Genomic DNA, 24008 nt, shown 5'->3' with positions numbered 1-24008 from the left:
TCGTCAGGGCTATCAAAAAGAGGGGAATTTCATACGCCTAAACCCATCATTGGTATGTGGTGAGGCTTTTTTTTTGCGACTTATTTATCTGCTCCGCTATAAGCGATCTGATACAGGCGTCCCAGATTTGGGTCGGACCCTCCCAACGCTATCACACCGCGGGAACCGATTTGGGTATTTATTTAGAACGGTCGATTACCATTCTTCCTATTCAGTGGCCGACATTCTTCTTTTGGCCCACTGTGGAATTACGATGTGTTGAACCCTCACCACATACCAATGATGGGTTTAGGCATATGAAATTCCCCTCTTTTTGATAGCCCTGACGAAGTTCAGTGTGAATGAAACGCGTTGGCTGAGGAATTTGTTTTAACTGGAATTTAATAAAAGAACTTGGAAATAAGAATTGAAGCTTTCGAACATTCCTTATTTGGTGCACCGTCCTTGTATATATGAACTTTGGGATCTGCTTTGCAGGAGAGTATTGGTGCGAAATACTCTGGACGTGGTGTGCACAACATATGGACTTATACATCATACTCTGAAATATTCTGTGCATAACCTTGGTCAGCCGCTCCGTTCTTTTCAATTGATTAAAAGTAGGTATGGCTAAAGGTGAGGAGAGCATAGGTTCATGGATGTGTGAGTGCCTGGTATCTATTTCTACTTCAACAAAGATTGTTTAAGAGAAACCCACAGAATTGTTTGTTTTCTACTCAGTTGACATAGTTAAGTAGAGGTAATCCTAACCAATCTTTATCCTTCCAGCAAATCACACACAGGAGAACTCATTACACTGCAGCCAGGCTTTCTCTGTGTCGTAGAATTAGAGCTGTTCTGTAAGGGCAAGGCACATATTTATCACATGGAGCCATTATCCCAGAAAGTGACTGGACACTTTATTCTATCCGTAGTGGAAAAAGATAGAGCCCCACGGAAGGTGACATACTATGGGCAAGAAATGACTAGAAGTACAGGACGCAAAAGCGGTTGGGCCCGAAAATACGAGGGATTGTGACGAATACATTCGAGACTGAGGGGCATATTTACAATCCCCTATCGCCACCACAGCGTCACTTTTAGTGACTTTGTAGTGGCAATAGGGGCTTCGCCTTATTTACAAGTCAGCGTTAAGCCATTTAACGTTGGCTTAACGCTGCCTTGTAAATTAGGCACACATTCTCACTGTACTTAGCGTGAAAGTGGAGAGCAATGGGTGTTGCGGTGGGCGCTCCACCGCAACACCCATTGATTTTGACACTGCCCCCAATTTACAAGGGGAGCGTAAACAGGAGGTTGAGCCAAAATTGAGGCCAGGAAAAACCTGGTCTTTCGCATGCAAAATGAGGAGAAATGCTTTATTTCTCCTGGCTTTTGCTGTTTCTATGTCTGCTGCGTTGTGCAGCACACGTATAAACAGCAAATTGCCATTGATTGTTTATGTGCAGGAAGGTGACCCTTCCTACACATAAACAATCCCCCCCAAAAAGATGTTTTGCAACTTCTAAGTGTAATGCATTCATTAAGCATCACACATAAAAGTTACAAAACATAATTTAAAAATTGTTTATTTGTAGAAAGTGAGACCTTCCTGCACATAACCAATCTTCCACTCTTTGCAGACACCCTTGCACTATAGTGCAAGGGTGCCTGCATTGTGACTCAGGTCCTAAGTTTAGCGCCGGCGCCGGGGGAAACACAGGGCTGCACCATATTGTTGTAAATATGGTGCAGCCCTGTGTTTCTGAAGGGGCAGAGTGTGGGGTTAATCCAGGAATGCTAACGCAGCACTTTGTTAGTTTGTCATAAATATGCCCCTAATTTTGAATCTATGGCGAAAGGTGGAGGATGGTAAAAGGAGAGACATGAGTGTCCTTAACATATGTAGGTCTTATCAGTCAACATGAGCTAAACATTGAGAAAAGGTATGAAGTCATACAGACAGGTTAAAAATATGGGAGGGAGAAAAAGAGATGACAAATGAGTACGAGACATGAGTGGATACATGAAGACAAGCAATGAGCCTTTGTGATGGAAATGCCCCTGACATTGTGAACCTGCATGTTCCCCTGTTCCAAGTGCCTGACTGGACCTAATCGGTATCCTAGCTTTTGATTTTGTGGCATTGACATAAAACTAATCTAACTTGCGCCCAGAAGCCCATGCCTGGCTTTGTGAGGTCCTGGACTCTTCCTGTGGCCTGAATGGGTGCACCAATCATGCCCTCATTTTAGACAGAGGACAACTGGCCCGTCCTTGTCTTTAGCATACAGCATACAGTTGATTATTAAAACTCAGCAGTGTTCACGAAACATTGTGTCTGGGTCACTGACATGGATGCCAACTCGCATACTCATGTAAAGTACTCATCCAGTACTTTACACTAACATCCTGAGTGTATGTCATGTGCGGCATGTAACCTGTGCAGGTAGTGAGTTAGTTGTCCAGAGTAATAGAGGCCAGTAGAATCTATTTTCTTACTGGATCCCGATACATGAGAAAGCTCTTTTCTATCTCCTCACACACATTCAAGGCACTATCAAACTTAAATGAGAAAAAGAACAATGAATGGACGAAATGCTGAACAATTTCAATCACTCACCCAGAGTACAGTGATCTGGGCCTATATTAATCATTTTACTGCTCACCACTCCACCCCAGTTTGGACCTAGCCATATGCAAATCAGTCTTGTACCAAACTGCCAAGTCAGGTCCTCCATGGACCGGAAACAACCGAACTGGAAACAAGCATTCTATGTCTGGTTTCGGGGTATCACCCCTGATCAGCCAGGCTATCTAAAATCCAGTCCCATGGCAAGCACAGGACCCATGTCTGGCCATCTCCGTCCACTTGGGGTAACAACGTAGGCCTCACCTAACTTAACTATCTCATCTCCTTCCACCAAACACCAAGATACCTCCACTTCACAGGACTCCAACTCCACGCACCCCACGCATACATAGAACCAGATGAGGAGGCCAGGCATTCTTTTACATTGCTCCAAAACCTTGAAACAACCTCCCACTCCTATCAGAACCCCTTATTCTCTTCTTGAATACCACAAAAAGCTAAATATCTGACTTTTCAACTAACCAACCTACTCTAGACAGGGGCAGGTACACACACCTTCTCAATGCCAGCATAACCTTGCGAGTGATTGAGCACTTAACAAATGCACATAAAATACATTTTCTGCAGCTGGTTATCTCAAAACAATAGCTTTGTTGTGGGATTCAAAAAACCCACAAACAACAGGCATAGTATGTTGTTTGTAGGAGTTTCTGGAGAGTAAGCAGCATATAATTATAACTTGTCTTTTTTGTGTGTATGCAGATATATTACAAAACGACAATGAAGTTTAATCATTAGAGGTTCAGTTCTGTGGCTGTACACCTACCGCATTTAATGTTACATGATTCCAGAACATGAAGATACATATTCCAGCTTCATAAGAGAATGTGTATAACACATCTGTGTGCTGTCTAACATTATGCAAATATACAGTCTTTAACCCCTTGGACTTGTTTTTGTATTTGATCACCATTATGTTCCCAATGACATGCACTAAAAGGACAGCATGAATATATTGAGATGGTATTCCACATTGAGGAGTGCAGTGGTAGTTTACTATGTAGAGCAGACATGCACATAGGGAACTTGCAAAGCCTGAACTAGCTACACAGCTACAGAGCCAAGTATGTGGTAACATGGTAACAATGTTGGGTGCTTAAAACTCAGGAGGTGTTCTTTAACTTGTAACTACTCCATTGTGACAAGTGTGATTGAAAGGTCACATGAACAGAGAATATGCAGAATTTCACAGTCTCAAGAACCAAATTTATAAGACGGCAGCTATATAACCCTTGTCCACCAATTACAAATTGTGTCCCTTGGTGTCATTCAGTTAGAGTTATTGAATTAATGCATTAATTAATACCAAAGAAGTAGAACTAAAGTGCTGAGGAGCGAATGTTGTATCCAGAAGAACTCTGGATTGATTTTAGATCCAGGACCTTTGTAATAGTTGTGAATGTGAGAACCTTGTCATAGCAAAAATATCCAGGAAAGCTTAACATCATAGCTAGAGAAACAGACTGAGCATTGTTTTGAGCAATTTAATTACCAAAGAAAAATATAATTGGAAAAGATTTAGAGAATTACCTTGGAAGTAATTTAAGGAAATCTCAGGATGCAGTAGTTGAGTGATAGTCTGCAAAGTTGTAAAGTCTCCCGCAGCGCTTAAGAAAGACGCGGAGACTGTATGATGAGTAATCTTTGATTTTAATAACACTTTCCCTAACGGAGCGGGGACCACACACCTCAGCAATTGGCTCCTCCGATATGCCGCGAAAGCGCTCTCTCACGTGATTTCCTGTGCAGACAGGATGTCAGAACATCGACTAGAGCGCAGCACCACATCTCCCTCCTTTCGCACAGCAATACAAAATATAAGGCAACAGTCTTACTTGTGTTCCATCTTGAAACCTTCGAACTTCTTCGGGAGTCTGACTTCTCTACCTCAATGCGTTCTGGAAACCTTAGTGTCCATTCCCCTGGGTGGGGAACACTCCAACTGTCCAGGGTGGTTTCAGGCGTTCTCTCATCACCTCCTTGGTTTCCACTACCAACCTCTGACTCTGAATCCAAACTCCCTTCCTCCGGCACTTCTTCGTTTTGATCAAATTTTCTCGCTTCACTCTCAGCTAGGTTCCCTGATACCTGCTTTCTCCTGACGGTTCCCTCGCTTGGTATTTGATTGTATGGTCCGTCAGAGCCTTCCTTGTTCGCCTTGCGGCTGCATTTTGCCTTCCTATCCTGTAACCAAATCTTCCCGTCGCTAAGCATTGCTGAGCGCATGTAAGGTTCCATTACTTGCAACGGGGGCTGTATTTGCTTTCTCCCTTCTTTTTCAGTGTGGGTTGCTTGACTCTCACCCACTCCCCCTTTTCCAGAAGGGTCTCTTTGACATGGTGGTCCCTGTTGTATTGTTCTGTATATATCGCTTGTGCCTTGTCTAGGTTCTTGCGAACCACTGCCGGGGACCATTGGCTCTTCACTATAAGATGTTTCCATGCTAGGTTATCTTTCGTGAAAGGCTCACGTCCACGTAGAATCTGGAGCGGACTATATCCAGTGCTTGCAGGAGTGATGCGGTACGCCCACACCAACCGTTTGAGTTCCTTCTCCCAATTTTTTCTTGCACTTATCGCTGCCTGGATTGACCCCATTATGACCCTGTTGAAGCGTTCAACCAGGCCATTGCCGGCTGGGGGGTATATGGGTGTATGTCTCACCTTGATGCCATTCCTCTCCATAAATGCTGTCCACTTTTCCGATTTAAATTGTGGCCCGTTGTCACTTGTTATCCCTTTGGGGATACCTTCTCTTAAGAATAGGTCTGTTAAGAATGAAAGTATCTGGTCTGTATCTGCTGTTTCGTTGATCATTATTTCCAGCCATTTGGAGTACTGGTCTATAGTTACTGTCACATACTTAGGCACCCCTTGGGCATCTTGGACGGGGCCCCGGATGTCGATGGACACTTCTTCCCACAGGCCTGTTGGAACATCGTATTTCCCCAAAGGGGGTCGAAGCAGCACTTGGGTTTTATCTGCGTTGCTACATTGATCACACTCCCTGACATGCCTCTCAATGTGATTGTCCATGCCGGGCCACCAGTAGGCTTCCTTAGTCCTCCACTTTGTCTTGACGATTCCCAAATGTCCCTCATGTACAATTGCCAGAACTCTCTCTAGCAAGGCTTGAGGGGGTACTACCCGGGCTCCTCTAAGTAGAAAATTTGGGTTTTCTTCTATAGAAAGTTCCTCTCTAACTTCTCAGTAGCTTCTCAACTTACTGTCTAGTAGTCTTTTGTCTAGCCATCCACTTGTTATGTATCCCTTCACCGCTTGGATCGTGTCGTCCGCCTCTTACCCTATCTCCCACTCGCGGGCACTGATGGCTGTCTCCTGGTCTTCAATGAGGGCTATGGCATATTCTTCCCATTCATTTGGTCCATGGTCCTCTGCCTTTTCTTTTGCAGCCACCCTGCTCAAGTAGTCTGCCACCTTATTCTTCTGGCCTGACAAATACTTTACTTCATACACATAGTCCAGGAGCCTCAACGTCATCTTGGCTATGCGGGAGTTGCATGTGCGTGACCACTCGAGGTGAGGACTTTTACCAGAGGATTGTGGTCCGTGCGCAAAAGAAACTTGGCACCCCACAAGAATTGTCTGAAACGCTCCATTGCCCATACTGCCGCCAACATCTCCGTTTCCACCACACTAAATTTTTCCTCGTTGGATGTTAAGGACTGTGAGGCGAACCCTATGGTGGTGACTTCTCCTTTGGGACTCCTTTGGGCTAGGACAGCTCCCAGTCCTCTGTCGCTGGCATCTGTAGTCAGGATGGACAATGCATCCTGGTCAAATCCTTGTAAGGGTATGACCGCACTTATGTCTCGTTTAAGTGCTTCGAATTCCCCTTGTTTGTCTTCTGTCCACTGGAATTTGTTCCTTTCCTTCAGGAGCTGTCTCAAATGGTGTGTCTTTGTCGCAAAGTGTTAGACGAATTTACTATAAAATTCTGCCGTCCCTAAAAAGGACATCTCTGGATGTGGGAGTAGGTGCTTCCACAATGGCCATCACGTTAGCCTGTTTGGGTTCAATGCCTCCATCATGGATCTCGTGACCTAAATACGTTACAGACCTTCTCCCAAATTTGCACTTGTCCAATTGAGCAGTTAGTCCATTCTCAGCTAGGACGCTTAACATTGCTCTCAGTTTCTCATTATGGTCTGTTTGGGTTGTGCTCATTACAAGAATGTCATCCTGAAAGAACTGGATGCCCTTCATTTTTCGGAACAGTCGATACATCAATTTTTGGAAGACCGCTGCCGCAGAGGCCAGCCCGAACTGCATTCTCAAGAACTTGTACCACCCAAATGGGGTTATGAAAAACGTCAAGTGATTGCGTGAGCGGTGTAGCACTATCTGGTAGTAGGCGGCTGTGAGGTCCACAGTGGAGAACCATTGCGCTCACCTTGGTTTATGCAAGCATTTCATTTATCTTGGGAAGTGGGAACTTGTCCACTATGATGTTTTTATTCAATTCTCGGAGGTCCACACAGAGCCGTACCTTGCCATTCGGTTTTTGTGCCACTACCAGGGGCGCCAACCATTCAGCACTTTCGATGGCTTCGATTATCCCGTTCTCCTCCAGCCTTTGTAGTTCTTCCTCTACCGCTCTTCTGCTCCTAAAGGGAATGTTACGGACCTTGTGGCTTACAGGCTTTGCCCCTACATTTAGACAGATTTTGTGCGTGAACTTGGCCATCCGTCCTATGGTTTCTCTGAATACTTCAGGGAATTCTTCCCTCCATGTGTTCTTCTCCGGGTCTGGTTGGTCTTCAGTCATCAATACTTGTGTGCCACTTCCTGGATTGAGTTCTATCTTTAAGGCTCCTTGACCTTTCCAGCCGGGAACTGAAGGTCCAAGTTCTGCAATGTACATTTTCCTTGTAGCTGATCGTCCATTGAAGTCAAACCTAAAGGGGCGGAATCCCACCATGGGGATGGGTTCTCCTGTAAATGTGACTGGGTGTATGTCTGTGGGCATCAAATGACTCCCTACCACTGGTTCAAAGTGTCTCTCCCATATTTTCCTCTGAACAATGGTGTAGGGCGACCCAAAGTCCACTATCATAGTTATCGGTACTCCTCCAATGGACATAACGCACGCTGGTTTCTTGTGTGTGGGGCTTCCTATGTCCAGCACTTGTTCTTCGATGCACAGGACGCCATCTTCACTTCCTTCGTCCGTGTTGCCTTCTTCCCCCTCTTCGCCTTGTTCCACGAACCTTACTTCTGTCTTCTGTGACTTCTACCTGCATACTTTTGCATTATGCCGCAGTAAGAACACTTCGCTCTCGATGCAGGGCAACTCCTGTCGTGGCCAGAGTGAGTTTGACTTCCGCACCTGTAGCGTGCTTACTTCCCGTCTGTGCGTTGCCGGGTGAACCTGTATGATTTGGGCTGATATCTTTTCTTGTTCCTGGCCCCCTGTTGTTGTCCTTGTTGTCTCGCGTTTGCATTGTCGAGATCTTGCATACTGCCGGTTCTGGTTTGCCTTCGTGGCGTGCGGCCTCTGCGCATCTCCTGGACAGTTCCGCCTTTTTGACTAACGCTACAACTTCCTTGAGCGGGGCGTCTCCGTTCCCCCATAGTTTTTCTTGAATGGATGTGTTAACGGTATGCATTATGATTTGGCCCCTTATTAGATCTTCTTGCAGCGCTCCGAACTTGCATGTGATTGCCAGTTGTTGAAGGGCCGCTACATATTCGTCCACGGATTCTCCCTTGGCTTGCTTGCGTTGATAGAAGTTGAATCTGTCAATTGCTGTGCACACCACTGGGCGGTAATGTGCGTCCAGATCTTCCAATGCGTGTTGGAACACGTCCGTGTCCGTGGCTGGTCTCTCAGCTTTCACGAGGTTTAGGTATATCCTTTGGCCTGCCGGTCTGAGGTTGTGCAGAAGTATTTTTTTCTTTCTGGCACTAGAAAAGGCCTCACCTCCTTCTTCTTCCAAGGCAGAAATGTAATTTTTGAAATATTCTCTCCAGTCTTCCCACTGCATTTCTGGTTGACCAGGCTTTGCCAGGAAGGGCACCGGGTTGGTCAAAGAGAACGTTTGGGCGCACATCGTGCTTCTGGTGGGGGATTGTCTCTGGGCCTGGGTAACTTCAACCGGGATCTCCCTGCACTCGTCGGTGCCTTTGTCGTCCGTGAGCTGTGTAGGGGTCACGTCGCCTTCGTCTGCCTCACTTGCCCCTTGGGACTCCAGTGTCGTGTCAGTGGCGGCTCCTTACCGTCTGTGGAATGCCTCGGGTCCCGAGTAGGGCTGCTGGCTTTGCAGTGTCTGGGCTGGGGGTGGCTGGGAGGGGTGGTGCACTCTGGCTCTTCTTTGCACTGTACTCGAGGTTGTTTCTAGCCTGCGTGGTGTTCAGAACTCCCAGAAGCCCTTGCCCCTTCTCTATTCCTTGTGGGGCGAGCTCAGTAGGTCGCAATACTATCTGGTGTGGCCTGTGTGTTTATTCACTAGCTCCTGAGTAGGGACACTTCCCCACTGCATGGGTATGCTGGGCCTTCATGGGTGCACACTGGCCAGGTTGGTGCCTCTTTTTGTGGAACTGTCAGGGCTGCATGGGCGCCTACAGGCCTGATTGGTTCCTCTCCACGTAGATCGCCTCCTCAGGTCGCGACTTCCCGCTCGAGCAGCTCGTGTGCTGATGCGCTCCGTAGGGCCGGGGCTTCGCATAGTGCAGTAAATAGTGGGAGACGCGTGGTTCGTCAACGAACCCTCGTCGACATTGTAAAGTCTCCCGCAGCGCTTAAGAAAGACGCAGAGGCTGTATAATGAGTAATCTTTGATTTTAATAACACTTTCCCTAACGGAGCGTGGAGCACACACCTCAGCAATCCGCTCCTCCGATATGCCCCGGAAGCGCTCTCTCACGTGACTTCCTGTGCTGACAGGACGTCACGACATCGACTAGAGCGCAGCACCACAAAAGTTTAGAAAGGACGCCACTTCACTTTAACGATAAAAGTTCAGGTGCCAGGATAGAGATATTCTAGAAAGGCACTTTTTTCTGCTAATGCGCGAATGCCGTAGTCTGCCGATATAGTAGATGGAAAATTATTAGAAAAATCTCTACTCAGCGTGTGACACACTTTATTCTCATAGACGTACAGTTAATTTCATATATTTATTAAGTTTTACACTGTGTGGACTAGGCTAGGAAACAGAAAACCAGAGTACATAGGACATGCTCTCCACCCATGCAGATGAAACACCAAATCACCTCCCAAGGAGTGGTATTTCAGTTTTATGACTGTTTATCTTAAGATAGTTCCTTCCCATCCAGTCGGCAACTGCCGACATGCATTGTAAGAAGTTATTCACAGTGACAGCAGGGTTCTTAGGAATCAACACATTAATCTGAGTGTCGTCAGCTTTGGACATTACATGCATTCCATAAGCTAAAATGATGTCAGCAAGTGGAGAAACGTACAGGTTATAAAGCGTAGGATTAAATGATGAGCCTTGCAGAACACTACAAGGCAGAGAGAAAAGATCAGAGTGGAACTGATGTAGGAACACCCTCTGTGAGCTGTGCATGAGGAAAGAGGACAGAAGAGCCAGGACCTGTTGTCTGATACCCATATCTTGAAGGCGTTCAATCAGTAGTGAGGTGGAGATGGTATAAAACGCCACGGTTGAGTATAAAAATACCAACTTTGATTGCTGCTAAAGCGCATTGCTGGACTTGCGCTCACCTGCCGTATTTGCACTTTGGAGCTCGCGGCACCTGCTCCGTGGGTGCCCCTTCGTCGTGGGTCTGTGTACTGACTCTGCCTGTTTCCTGTGGGGGCACCCCTGAATGGACCTCGGGACCAGCAACGCTACAGGGCTGTGAGCGTGCAGGGACTACCTGACCCAGGTGTCCCTGCGAGACTGAGCCCAGCTTCCAGGCCGCTCTCCCTGTAGCTCCGCCCCCCGCCCATCGGAGGGCTGTTAAAATCAGCTGGTCTAGCCCCGGACCCTTGGGACACTTTGATTGCTGCTAAAGCGCATTGCTGGACTTGCGCTCACCTGCCGTATTTGCACTTTGGAGCTCGCCGCACCCGCTCCGCGGGTGCCGCTTCGTCGTGGGTCTGTGTACTGACTCTGCCTGTTTCCTGTGGGGGCACCCCTTATTGGACCTCAGGACCAGCAACGCTACAGGGCTGCGAGCGTGCAGGGACTACCTGACCCAGGTGTCCCTGCGAGACCGAGCCCAGCTTCCGGTCCGCTCTCCCTGTAGCTCTGCCCCCCGCCCATCGGAGGGCTGTTAAAATCAGCTGGTCTAGCCCCAGACCCTTGGGACACTTTGATTGCTGCTAAAGCGCATTGCTGGACTTGCGCTCACCTGCCCTGATTGGACCTCGGGACCAGCAACGTTACAGGGCTGCGAGCGTGCAGGGACTACCTGACCCAGGTGGCCCTGCGAGACCGAGCCCAGCTTCCGGTCCGCTCTCCCTGTAGCTCCGCCCCCCGCCCTTCGAAGGGCTGTTAAAATCAGCTGGTCTAGCCCCGGACCCTTGGGACACTTTGATTGCTGCTAAAGCACATTGCTGGACTTGCGCTCACCTGCCGTATTTGCACTTTGGAGCTCGCCGCACCCGCTCCGCGGGTGCCGCTTCGTCGTGGGTCTGTGTACTGACTCTGCCTGTTTCCCGTGGGGGCACCCCTGATTGGACCTCGGGACCAGCAACGCTACAGGGCTGCGAGCGTGCACGGACTACCTGACCCAGGTGTCCCTGCGAGACCGAGCCCAGCTTCCGGGCCGCTCTCCCTGTAGCTCCGCCCCCCGCCCATTGGAGGGCTGTTAAAATCAGCTGGTCTAGCCCCGGACCCTTGGGACACTTTGATTGCTGCTAAAGCGCATTGCTGGACTTGCGCTCACCTGCCGTATTTGCACTTTGGAGCTCGCCGCATCCGCTCCGCGGGTGCCGCTTCGTCGTGGGTCTGTGTACTGACTCTGCCTGTTTCCTGTGGGGGCACCCCTTATTGGACCTCAGGACCAGCAACGCTACAGGGCTGCGAGCGTGCAGGGACTACTTGACCCAGGTGTCCCTGCGAGACCGAGCCCAGCTTCCGGTCCGCTCTCCCTGTAGCTCCGCCCCCCGCCCATCGGAGGGCTGTTAAAATCAGCTGGTCTAGCCCCAGACCCTTGGGACACTTTGATTGCTGCTAAAGCGCATTGCTGGACTTGCGCTCACCTGCCCTGATTGGACCTCGGGACCAGCAACGTTACAGGGCTGCGAGCGTGCAGGGACTACCTGACCCAGGTGGCCCTGCGAGACCGAGCCCAGCTTCCGGTCCGCTCTCCCTGTAGCTCCGCCCCCCGCCCTTCGAAGGGCTGTTAAAATCAGCTGGTCTAGCCCTGGACCCTTGGGACACTTTGATTGCTGCTAAAGCACATTGCTGGACTTGCGCTCACCTGCCGTATTTGCACTTTGGAGCTCACCGCACCCGCTCCGCGGGTGCCGCTTCGTCGTGGGTCTGTGTACTGACTCTGCCTGTTTCCCCTGGGGGCACCCCTGATTGGACCTCGGGACCAGCAACGCTACAGGGCTGCGAGCGTGCAGGGACTACCTGACCCAGGTGTCCCTGCGAGACCGAGCCCAGCTTCCGGTCCGCTCTCCCTGTAGCTCCGCCCCCCGCCCATCGTAGAGCTGTTAAAATCAGCTGGTCTAGCCCCGGACCCTTGGGACACTTTGATTGCTGCTAAAGCGCATTGCTGGACTTGCGCTCACCTGCCGTATTTGCACTTTGGAGCTCGCCGCACCCGCTCCGCGGGTGCCGCTTCGTCGTGGGTCTGTGTACTGACTCTGCCTGTTTCCTGTGGGGGCACCCCTGATTGGACCTCGGGACCAGCAACGCTACAGGGCTGCGAGCGTGCAGGGACTACCTGACCCAGGTGTCCCTGCGAGACCGAGCCCAGCTTCCGGTCCACTCTCCCTGTAGCTCCGCCCCCGCCCATCGGAGGGCTGTTAAAATCAGCTGGTCTAGCCCCGGACCCTTGGGACACTTTGATTGCTGCTAAAGCGCATTGCTGGACTTGCGCTCACCTGCCGTATTTGCACTTTGGAGCTCGCCGCACCCGCTCCGCGGGTGCCGCTTCGTCGTGGGTCTGTGTACTGACTCTGCCTGTTTCCTGTGGGGGCACCCCTGATTGGACCTCGGGACCAGCAACGCTACAGGGCTGCAAGCGTGCAGGGACTACCTGATCCAGGTGTCCCTGCGAGACGGAGCCCAGCTTCCGGTCCGCTCTCCCTGTAGCTCCGCCCCCCACCCATCGGAGGGCTATTAAAATCAGCTGGTCTAGCCCCGGACCCTTGGGACACTTTGATTGCTGCTAAAGCGCATTGCTGGACTTGCGCTCACCTGCCGTATTTGCACTTTGGAGCTCCCTGCACCCGCTCTGAGGGTGCCGCTTCGTCGTGGGTCTGTGTACTGACTCTGCCGTTTTCCTGTGGGGGCACCCCTGATTGGACCTCGGGACCAGCAACGCTACAGGGCTGCGAGCGTTCAGGGACTACCTGACCCAGGTGTCCCTGCGAGACCGAGCCCAGCTTCCGGTCCGCTCTCCCTGTAGCTCCGCCCCCCGCCCTTTCCAACTACTATAAACAGTGTTTGTTCTCCCGCAGCGCGGGACGCAGCCCGGGGCATAGACCGGGCTAAGAGCGGGCCGTTTGAGGCCGTTCGAGGTCTGCGAGGACTGGACTGGGCCACCCTCTTTCGCTATTTCACCGACTGAGCCTAAATAGGCAATCCATTCCATCATCTTAACTCCACTGCTAAGCTAGGGGATTGCCCTTGTCGTTGCTAAGTTATGTGCACCAGGTTAACACGGAGTAAGGCCGTTAAGGGTGGCCCACCAATTAATGGTTCCATGGATGATTTCATTACCCGTACTAATTTAGCCATAGACCAAGAAATTTCTAAACTTCAGTCTCCTGTCTCCCTGGAACTGGCAGCCGCCAGAAGATTGTCCCAGGTCATTGCACTCTCTAAAAAATCTTCCCTGGGCCACATAGCCACCGCGGTTACCCCCGAACGTCCAGCCATTTTCATTGTGTAGTCACGCAGGTTGATGTTCACCAGATCCCGATTCTTCCCCCCCTTTCCCTTTGCCTTAGAGCCACCAACCCAGACTGACGAAGCGAACCTACCTGCCGTTTCTCTCAAGCAGGTTGCTAGTTCTAATTCCCCCACCCCTGTAATTTCTAACTCACCTAGGTGTAATATTAATAATGGCAAACAACCCAAAAGAAAACGCAATTCTCGGTCTGCTTACTCTCGTAAGGAGGCTAAAATTGCGGTAGCACAACATCTGAAATTGACTAGTGTTCCAACACAATCCAACACTATCCAACACAATAGGAGGGTGTATCCCCAGGGAACAGCCACAACGAGAGGGAGCCAAAGAGGGGACAGCCACTGCTTCTTCCGCTATCACTGCAGAGGATGAGGACTTACATGTAGAGGGTCTGGAAAGGAATGAGGGGGAATTCATAGGTTTAGTTTGGGAAACCCTTAAGACACTTCTTTCCCCCATCGATCTCAGACTCTCACGCATTGAAAATAACTTGCTTGAGATGGAAAAGAGCATTATTGCCCTGGCCACTCTCGGCCTGAGAAGTCTAGAAAATCAGGGTCTTCCTGTAGTTGACCCATCACCACAAGTCCCATTATCACAAGCCCCGCATCCTTCCCCTCCAGTACCAGCTTCTATACGGCCGGTTCCTAAACCACGGACCGTGGTTGTGGATCAAATTACCACCGCCCCCAAACCTAAGGCTCTCAAGCGCCCCATCCCTCAACCATCAGTAAATCCTAATGCAGGCGTCCCTCTTAGACCCCCTCCCAGTGAAGCGGCTTACCAACCAACCCTGGGCCCTCCTGTTAAGAATAATTTTAGAGGGGGCTACATCGATCTTCCTCCAGAGGCCAACGATTATGTGGTGGTGTTGACGGGCGTCCCCCAGATTGGAAATGGTCAATACGAGAACCACTGGTCTCTGAAGAATAAGATAATGCATTGGCTTAATGTGAATAGACCAATTCCCAATGGCCGGAGAAGCAGAGTTCTGATGGTACGTAGAATTCCCTGGGTGGGCCCCACAAGGAAAACCAGTCCCGGGGACTGTATAGTGGTGACCTTTGAGGACCCACACACGGCACACCACATTTGCTCTTGGCCCATCGGCGAAGGTTCTCTTGTTATACCTAGGCCATTGTCCTTCTTTTATCCACCACGTCCCAGACATACCCGGTAGGATGACTGGTCACTAGTACATCACCACACATGGAGGAGTCACCCTAATAACCACCAAGATCTCCCTTTACACTGGAATGGCCTCCCAACCTCGAATAGGTTTGGTGGTCTTGAGGAGGTAGATTGACTTCCAAGGCAACTTGCTTCTCAAGCAGCGGAAAAAGCCCCTTCACCCCAGGCCCTAGGGATCACGGAATCTTTCCCCGTGTTGATTGAACCTACTGCTGCTAGCCCCCCAGGTCCAGAAGGAATGCTATATGCTTTGCCTATAGAGGGGGGATTGAACACTTCATGCACTATAGCTTCCCAAGACATAGTGGAACTGCTGGACTCACCTCGTATGATTCCTTTGCCACCTATTCAGATTGTCCCAATAGATAGGAAGCTGACAGGTGCAGCAATGGCTCTTAACCATCACCAGATTGAGTCACCGCAAAGGTTAAAAAGAGCGGCTACAGGGGTGGCAGGCCCTGTGTCTAATTCGGCTAAACCTGTCTATCCTTCAAGGCGGATTACCACAGGTGAACCTCTGTTAAAGATTGTAAGCTGGAATGTGGCAGGGCTTGCCCGTAACCTTGAAATCCCTGAATGGAACGCTTTTTTGGACCCTTATAACATCTGCCTCTTGCAGGAAACCTGGTGCTTAGAACCCAGGCACAGAGTAGGCTTCACAACCTACTTCGTCCCAGCTTCCCAACAACATGGATGCAAAGGTCGCCCGTCTGGCGGCCTTCTTATATGGGTCAGCATCGCACTAGTTTTAAGTGTAAGCCAAAAGACCACTCAATCTCCTGACCTTCAGAGGATAACTATACACTGCCAAGGGGGAAGGAAGCTAGAAGTTTTTAATCTTTATCTAAGGGGGGCCAGGGGTGGGGCATCAGCACTATCCTCTACAGGATTAAACAGCGATCTAGCCGCCTGCAGTATCGATTCTTATGTTCTCCTCGCAGGCGATTTCAACTGCTGCTTTGAGCCATTGGCTAGGGAGGACATTTTGGACACTTGGGATGAGGATACAAGGAGAGGTATTCCCACCCTGACCCTAGATCCGATTCTCAAATGGACGCAGAGTGCGATAAACATCAATGCACTCTGCATGGAACACGACCTGAGACCAACTAATGGACGATCCAAATCGGATTCTATGGGTGCGCATACTTATAACAGGACGGGACACATCTCCAGAATAGACTATATCATGCTGAACTATAATCTTTGGTCATTCCATCAAGACATGGAGGTCATAGCGTCTTGTGATAGTGACCACAATCCTCTTTCCTTAACCCTCACTCCGCCTTGGCAGGTTTGGAACTTAGCCAAGTTTGCCCACAAGTGGAAAACCTCCCATGAACTTGTACCCTCAAACTGTGGCAGGCGCCTAAAGTGGGCAAAAGCAGCAGCGGATGAAGAAAGGATGGCTCAAGCAGGGACCATCATGTCAGCGGTGGGGCCGCGTCTCGATGCCTTAAGTGTCACTAGCCAAGTTGTTTTACCAATATTCACAGAAACTATTGTGGCATTAAGCGAACTGTTTACCATTCCCCAATCCAGTGCGAGGGTTGTAGTGAAAGGTGCTTCTAAGGCAAGAGATAAGTGGTATTCCTCTAAATGTCGGGTTGCTAAGGGGGAACTCATTTCCGCAGTGAAGAATAAGGACCCAGGCAATATCAGACTTGCAAGGAAACTGTACAAAAAAACTGTGGCTGAGGCTAAGGAGGCTCATGAATACAGTTTTTGGAGGGAGTTAGTGGAGACAAGTACTAGGAAAGATTCCAAGGGGTTTTGGGATCTGCTGAGAGCCAGGGACAAGCCTCTTGACTTACAGCTTACCTGTAATATCCCTGGTGATGTCTGGTTTGCCCACTTCTCCAAGTTGTATTCTGTTCCACTGGGGGCACCTCAACCAAGCGTGGGTCTTTTGGCCAGTCCCCCAGCTGATACTACATTTAATGACTGCCTCTTCAGCAGTGAGGAAGTTGAAAGGGCAATCAGGTGTATTGTAACCCATAAGGCTGCAGGCCCTGATGGAATCCCGGGTGACCTGTTAAAGAAATACCCATCATTGTGGAGCAGATTAATTGCTTCACTCTTGAATGAGGCTTTGCTGGGAGGTTCTCTCCCTGACTCATGGAGGGGCGCTGAGGTCGTCCCTATTTTTAAGAAAGGCTGCCGGGACGACCCAGCCAACTATCGTCCTATCAGCCTGCTTGACTCAACACAAAAGGTTGCGGGCAAAGTGGTACTAGGTAGGATCTTGCAGTGGGCTGAAGAAAACCAGGTTTTGTCAGATTTCCAGGCAGGTTTTAGAACAGGGACAGGTACCATCGAGCAGACATTTCGCCTCTTAATGATATATTGGAAAGTGGTTGTGCTGGGGGGGGGCAGTTTGTATTTAGTCTTTATTGACTTGCGAACTGCCTTCGACCTGGTCCCACGAGCCCAATTGTGGAATGTCCTCGACGGGTTGGGTATACCCCCTTACTTGTTGGCTTTGCTTATAAAATTTCATGAAAGCAACTTTGCCCAGATTAGATGGGGTGCCCAGGGGGAAAAAACATCTTGTATCCCTGTAGATAGGGGCGTCCGCCAGGGGTGTGTGCTCGCCCCCACTCTGTTCTCTCTTTACGTTAACGGAGTGGTGGAGCATCTTCTTCAACATCCATCGGATGCACCTTCCCTGGCTGGTAGGAAAGTTCCGACGCTCCTATTTGCGGATGACACCCTTCTAGTCTCAAAATCACCAGCAGGTATTCAAAAGTTGCTTTCTAGTTTTAAGGCCTTCTGTGTCATCAAGGGCCTGTCTATAAATATAAGCAAAACCAAATTCCTTGTCCTTAACCCCCCCACGAAATCTTTTGTCCCTCCTGCTCTAGACTCTGTTCCACTCGAAAGAGTCAAAGAATTTGACTACCTGGGCATTCGACTCTGTGACACTATGAGTTGAAAGGCACACCACCAAAAGGTGTTTCTGACCCATAAGAGGGTTGCAGGGGCCCTGCTCAAAGAACAACGTGCCTCATCTTTAAAACCTATTGGGGCACTATTAGACATTTACAGGGCAAGGGTGGTGAGTGCAGCACTGTATGGCACGGAACTGTGGGGCGTACAGAGAGTTGACACCTTATCCCACCTCGAAAACAACTTCCATAAAGATCTTATGAAGTTACCCCACAGTACCCCTACAATCCCCCTCTTGCTCGATGCAGGCACACGCCCAATATCCGAGCAAGCTAGGCTACTCCCCCTTTTATTATGGGCCAGGATATGGAACGTCCCAGAATTGTGCAGTTATGCAGATGCCCTAAGTGAACTCTTATCCCTACCGGGCTGGCATAAGATAACCTGGCTCGGGGAGGTTAAGCGGCTTCTTTATGAGTTGGGTTTAGGAGACGCTTCGGCCAACAGAACAGCACCTTCTAAACAAATGCTAAAGAAGGCTTATTGGTTATGGGTGGATAACGAGAGATTGTGCAATCCTAAGCATTGTAAATCTGTTGCTCAGTTCCTGCTAGTTAAGGAGCTTCCCTATAGAGAACCTTATCTGGACTTAATTCATAACTTGGGCGACAGATCATTGTACTTCAAATTTAGGGTGGGAGTACTTGCCTTAGGGTTGTTAACTTCCACCTGGAAACCACCATTTCAAACTATACCATATTGCCCCTTCTGTGACTAAAGGGTTGAGTCCATTGCTCATCTGTTGTTTGAGTGCTATGCTTATGCGGTGCCCAGGTTGAGATGGTTGAAGCCTTTATGTAGGAGCTTGGGCACTAGATCACATGTGGAAGCCTTACGCATATTGCGTTCAGATGCCCGACCCTTCTTTGCCTGCTGTATGGCAAAATTCCTGGGCTGGGCTTGGCGGATAAGAACTGCAAAGAAACTGTTGACACAGTAATGTGCTTTTGCCTGTACCGGCACTTAAAATTTGGCCAATAATTCACTCTTTTAAATGCCACTTTGATTCTGTAGGCTTTTTATACTGTGTGTTGTATTGTTAAGCTGTTTTTACTATTGTTGTAATGTGTTGCTTTTATGATATGTTTTTATATCGAAATAAAGCTTTCAATCAATCAAAAATACCAACGGCGGGACCTCTACTGGCATCCTCCAGCAGAAAGTTTTGAATGGTGGTGTATCCACTATAGGAATGACAGTGTGTTTAAAAGCTTGTCCTCTTTAAATGGGCCTGCTGATAAATATGTTTTTTTTGTGTGGCCCATCCATCCTGACGAGAAGAGCATTTTCTCCCTGATGCACTGGGTGAAAACTCCCTCCATTTCAAGGACACTTGTTTTTTGTTTCAAATAAGCAAATCCCCAGAGGCCTTTGTTCAGTGGCGGTTTCTCCTCGGAGGCAGAAAAGCATTGCTTCTCCAGGTACCAGTATCATAAATTAGGTCCTTTTGATGCCGAGGGACTACTGGGATCCCTTGCTGCTCCGTAGGTGGCTGGGGCAGTGCATTGAACAGGCAAGCAATTGCCAATCAGAGGGATTGGCAGGGAATGAAGACCACCATCAGCTGACGTTCAATGCGCATGTCCATTTGGACAGTTCTCAGACTATGTCCAGTACAACATACACACTTCAGGCCTAGAACCGATCACTCTGGGAGCCAGAGGAACATAACACAGCCCCACTGTACAGCTTCCAAAGTGCCGATGCACAAAGCGGATTTTACCAACACTGAAGCACTGAATATCAAGGCTGCATATGTGGAAAGCACCTCAGGCCTCCTTAATTGACTGCCTAAAAATCCCTCCCCCTTTATCTCACTCTGTGTTCCTCTTTCTCTCTTTTGGACGGTTTTCTGCCTTTCTCTTTCTCCAAATGTCACCTTTTGTGTGCTTTTGGCTCTGGAAATGTCCAATGATGAAACGTAAGTGCAAGTCACCAATAATGAGTGCTGGTGAGCCCCATCAGCAGCCGCCAGCTCAAATGAAGCACCTGTAGGTGTTTATAGGGTAAAAAACTCTTTCATAGGAAGCATTGATCTACTGCGTTGGGCCAGTCTTCCATAACTGACGAAACAGTTCAAATGTCTGAAAGGGGTTTACACCTTGAATAATTGGCAATGGCTAAGACCCCAGATATATGATTTTAGGACACATCAAACATTATAAAACACATTTCCTTCTTTCAAATATTTAAACTGAAGGTTCAGTCTGCATTTATTTCTTCATTGTGCTGCAGTATACATTAATACAGATATATATATATAAGCGCAGCCCTAATGCCAGCGCTGAATTTAAAATACTTATGAGTGATAGGTAATCAGAGAAAGGAGAGGCCGTGGACAGAGGGAGAAGAGAGGGGTGCCGGCTTGAGGGCAGCGGAGGCAATGGCGCATCCCCAATTAAAGAGCGTTCTGCGCATGCTTCCATTTGACTGATTGCAGCCAGCAGCTGTGGGTGGTTCCCAAAGCCTGGTTAGAGTGGGCCCGATTCACAGAATGAACTTAAGACTCAATCCTAAACTTACTACTATTTTGGTATTCACAGAATGCACTTACTACATTTGGCATTCACAGAATGAACTTACTACTTTTGGTATTCACAGAAGTTAGGATTTTGTCTTAAGATTGTATTAAGACAAACTTAAGACAGACTTAAGACAAAATCCTAACTTCTGTGAATACCAAAAGTAGTAAGTTCATTCTCTGAATGCCAAAAGTACTAAGTGCATTCTGTGAATACCAAAATAGTAGTAAGTTTAGGATTGAGTCTTAAGTTCATTCTGTGAATTGGGCCCAGTATTTTCTTTCAAAGATGATTCTGCATGCAGTGCAAGACACTGGGCAAGCACACACTTTAAAGGACTGAAGGCACGTTGTTCAATTTACACATTACACTAACTGTTGAACATATTCATTCAGTAAGATATAGGGGAGTTTTTAATGTGTTTTATTTTTCAGAGTGTAGTTTCCCACTGCTTTATAAACCTTGTGTTATAAGTGAAGATATTCTCTTGTAGGCAGGTAGTCAAGTCTGGTAGATTATAAGATGGAGATTCATTGTATAAGTTATATCTTACTTACAGCAGGGACAGTACCCAAGCTGCTCAGCCCACTCTCTCCAACTGACATTCATACCAAACAGGCACTCATCAACGTTCCTTTACATCACGCTCAAACTGGCTTAGCAGCAGGGAACTGGGAATTATGGAAAGGATGTAAATGTAAATGTAAATGTAAAACAGCTTTTATAAAGCTCATTCTATCGCTCCAAGGAGCATCTTGGTGCTGTAGTCCGTCGCCTAGATGGTGGGCCGGAAAGGATGCATAGCAGTTACCACAGGTTACAGCAAATATTTACTACTAAATTAATTGCTTTGCAATGCACCATTTACCTATCAATTATCAATTTTTTCTGGGGAGGAGGATCCATTCCGGACCCCACGTTTGTGCATTAAACTTACTCGCTTCGCTCACTACATTAAAGTCAAACTCAGCTTTCACGCCTCACCACTTTCAAATGTCACCAGCTACCACTGCCTTTGTTTTCTGTAAATGTAAAGGAAATGCTGAATTGGCTTACATGCCATTGTGACCCACAACTGTAATAAATATGAAACAGCCATACTGACTTAAGCATTTTCATCATATATGCCATGCCAGAGTGTCAGGGACCTACAAATGTAATGGGTGGTCTGCCAAGGTTTACATTAGGCCAGATGGCTCGAGGTTAATTAATGCTACAATACAAGAGTCAGACAAAGAAATATTACGAAAGATGTTTCTGCTTGCCTCGTGAAACATTCTGCTACATTTATCAAGGATGTTTGGAGAATAAACAAACAGTCTGGAGCTGATCTATTTCCCCCTGATACCCATCTAGAATTCAATTTGCTGTTCTGCTTCTCAAATCCTCGCCGCCAATACTCTCCTCTTATTCCATCCAATTAACCTCCCAAAATCCATTCTTCTGAACCCTTTTAGAGATTTTTACTTCAAATCTCTTTATTTAACGTCTACCAACAATCCCATCGAGATTTTAAATTCTCATAAACTTTTATTTTCATCCCTCCTCAAATGTTTTTAACTCTAGGTCACGTTGGTACTAATATGATTCTTCCTCTTTCTTCCTTGAAATGCACCCCTTCACAGTTCCCAAATGCTGACACATACTGATGAGTGAAGAGCTACAGGAAATAGGGGAGAAGGGAAGTGGGGATTGAGGAAGGGATCTGAGGATTAATCAGAGGGCAGAGGCAACGATAAGGGAGTGAATCAGAGATTACATGTAAGTACGAGAGTAATGGTCCCTAAGTGGGGAAAAGATAAAGGGACCAGAAAAGGAGATCAGATGGAGACAACAAAGAAAAATAATGGCTTACCTTCTAGTACAGACTTCTCTTCCTCTTAGGAGACTTTCACTGTTCTGAAATTATCCCTTTTTATAGCACGTCGCCTTCCTTACCCTTATTAAAATACTTTGTCTTGCTAATGTCGTCATTTGATCTTTCTTTGTGTTGGCAACTATACAATGGCTAGTTGTGCTACTTATCTTGTTTTGTCATCATAGAGAAAACATTAGGCGGTATAATCCTCTGTGTTCTTCTCCACTGTCAAGCAACCTCAGAAAGCAGAGCGTTAAGCAATTTTTAACTTTTGATGGAAAGATGTTATTCTATTTTATTTAAAATGTTATGCCAAATAATACTTGTGGCTGATATTCTAAACCAACCTGTCAACTCACACAGCGCTGTGTGTCACACATCTTTGGCATTCGTCGCACAGCAACCCGGTGAAGAGGTATGGTTAAAAGCAACAATTGCTTGAAACCCTTACTTTGTGGATTTGCATATCTCGTTTTCGATATTCTGCACTGGTAGAGTCCATTTCTTCCTTTCTCCCCCTACCCAAGACATGGGAGGCAGCCCTGGGTGTTCTGTTGCGAAGGGTAGTTGTGGTTGTTCAGGTATCCAGGCACTACTGACATTCCAAAATATTTTTAATTGGCAAGTCTGCCTAATGGAGATTTAATATTCCTAGATATAGTTTAGAATTCATTCAATTCTTAACTCACATATTTACATTGTTTACATGATTATTTTGACCATTCAGCAGTCAACATAAATAAGAATATTGTTTACAAATCCAACATTGCTGTTTACCTCCAGAATACTATTACCAAATGTACATTCTGTTATGACTTTTCAAGTGCCAAAATGTTGCAAAAACAAATGGGAGGTAGCACACCAAAGTTAACTAGTATGTTTAAGCAAGTGTTGACCAATAAATATCACCCTATGTAAATGGTCTACCAAATCAGGGTTGCTACTATACATCACCACACTGGTGTCAGGAATAGTCCCAAAAAGTTCATGATTTTGCTTTCATTTCTACATGTGCGCTTGTTATAGGCATTGCAGTGTTAAGGCACGCTACATGCAATGCTCTCATCCCTGACAATGGGCAATACTTTGGTGTTTTGTGAGCAATCTAACTGGTGTCACTAATCAGCTACATAGTATTGCTGCGATGTAGCACCATTTATCGTCAGTCGCTAATACTTTAACAGCCTGATTCATGTACGGGCCGTTTTGCGTGGCCCTAATAGCGAATCATAGCGACTCGCTATTGAGGACACGCAAAACGGCATTCATGTAGGAATTGCTAAATAAATAGCGATTCCTACATGTTCTCTATTTGCGAGTAGCAATTTGCTACTCGCAAAAAAAGGAATAACTCCCCATTCATTCCTATGGGCCAAAAGGCCCATAGGAATGAATGGGGAGTATCCCTTATTTGCGAGTAGCAATTTGCTACTCGCAAATCAGATAGCGATTTTAAGGGTGCCAGGGGTGTCCAAAGGACACCCTGTAGCACCCCTTAAATGCAAATTGTAACAGTTGATGCGCACACACATGTCCAAAGGACATATGTGTGTGTGCAACATGCAACTTAGAAAAATGCTTATAAAAGCATTTTTCTAAGTTTTTGCTATTTACCGAGAGGTCTGACCTCTCGGTAAATAGCGGCCCGAATTTGCAAAATCGCAATTTTGTAATGTGTCATGAATAGCATTTAAGGAATCTCTAATAGAGATTCCTTAAATGCTAATCCTCGCATGTTTGCTAATTCTTTAATAGCGATTTTTGCATTTGGGATCATG

The 24008-nt window shown here is 47.6% G+C and overlaps 1 protein-coding gene across 1 annotated transcript in view; it reads right to left on the bottom strand.

The window, feature by feature from the left end:
- LOC147716850 (lectin-like) overlaps positions 1-22283 on the bottom strand; it is a 301532-nt gene extending 279249 nt beyond the window's left edge. The window contains exon 1 of the mRNA XM_086920443.1: positions 22228-22283. The gene's annotated coding sequence lies outside the window, so the exon portion shown is untranslated. The remainder of the gene's footprint in view (positions 1-22227) is intronic.
- Between the last annotated feature and the right edge of the window lie 1725 nt (positions 22284-24008).

Source organism: Lissotriton vulgaris, chromosome 5 (assembly GCF_964263255.1).
Source record: "Lissotriton vulgaris chromosome 5, aLisVul1.2, whole genome shotgun sequence".
In the NCBI taxonomy this organism is placed as follows: domain Eukaryota; kingdom Metazoa; phylum Chordata; class Amphibia; order Caudata; family Salamandridae; genus Lissotriton; species Lissotriton vulgaris.
Note: the sequence above shows the minus strand (reverse complement) of the source record. Positions and strands in the feature narration are given on the sequence as shown.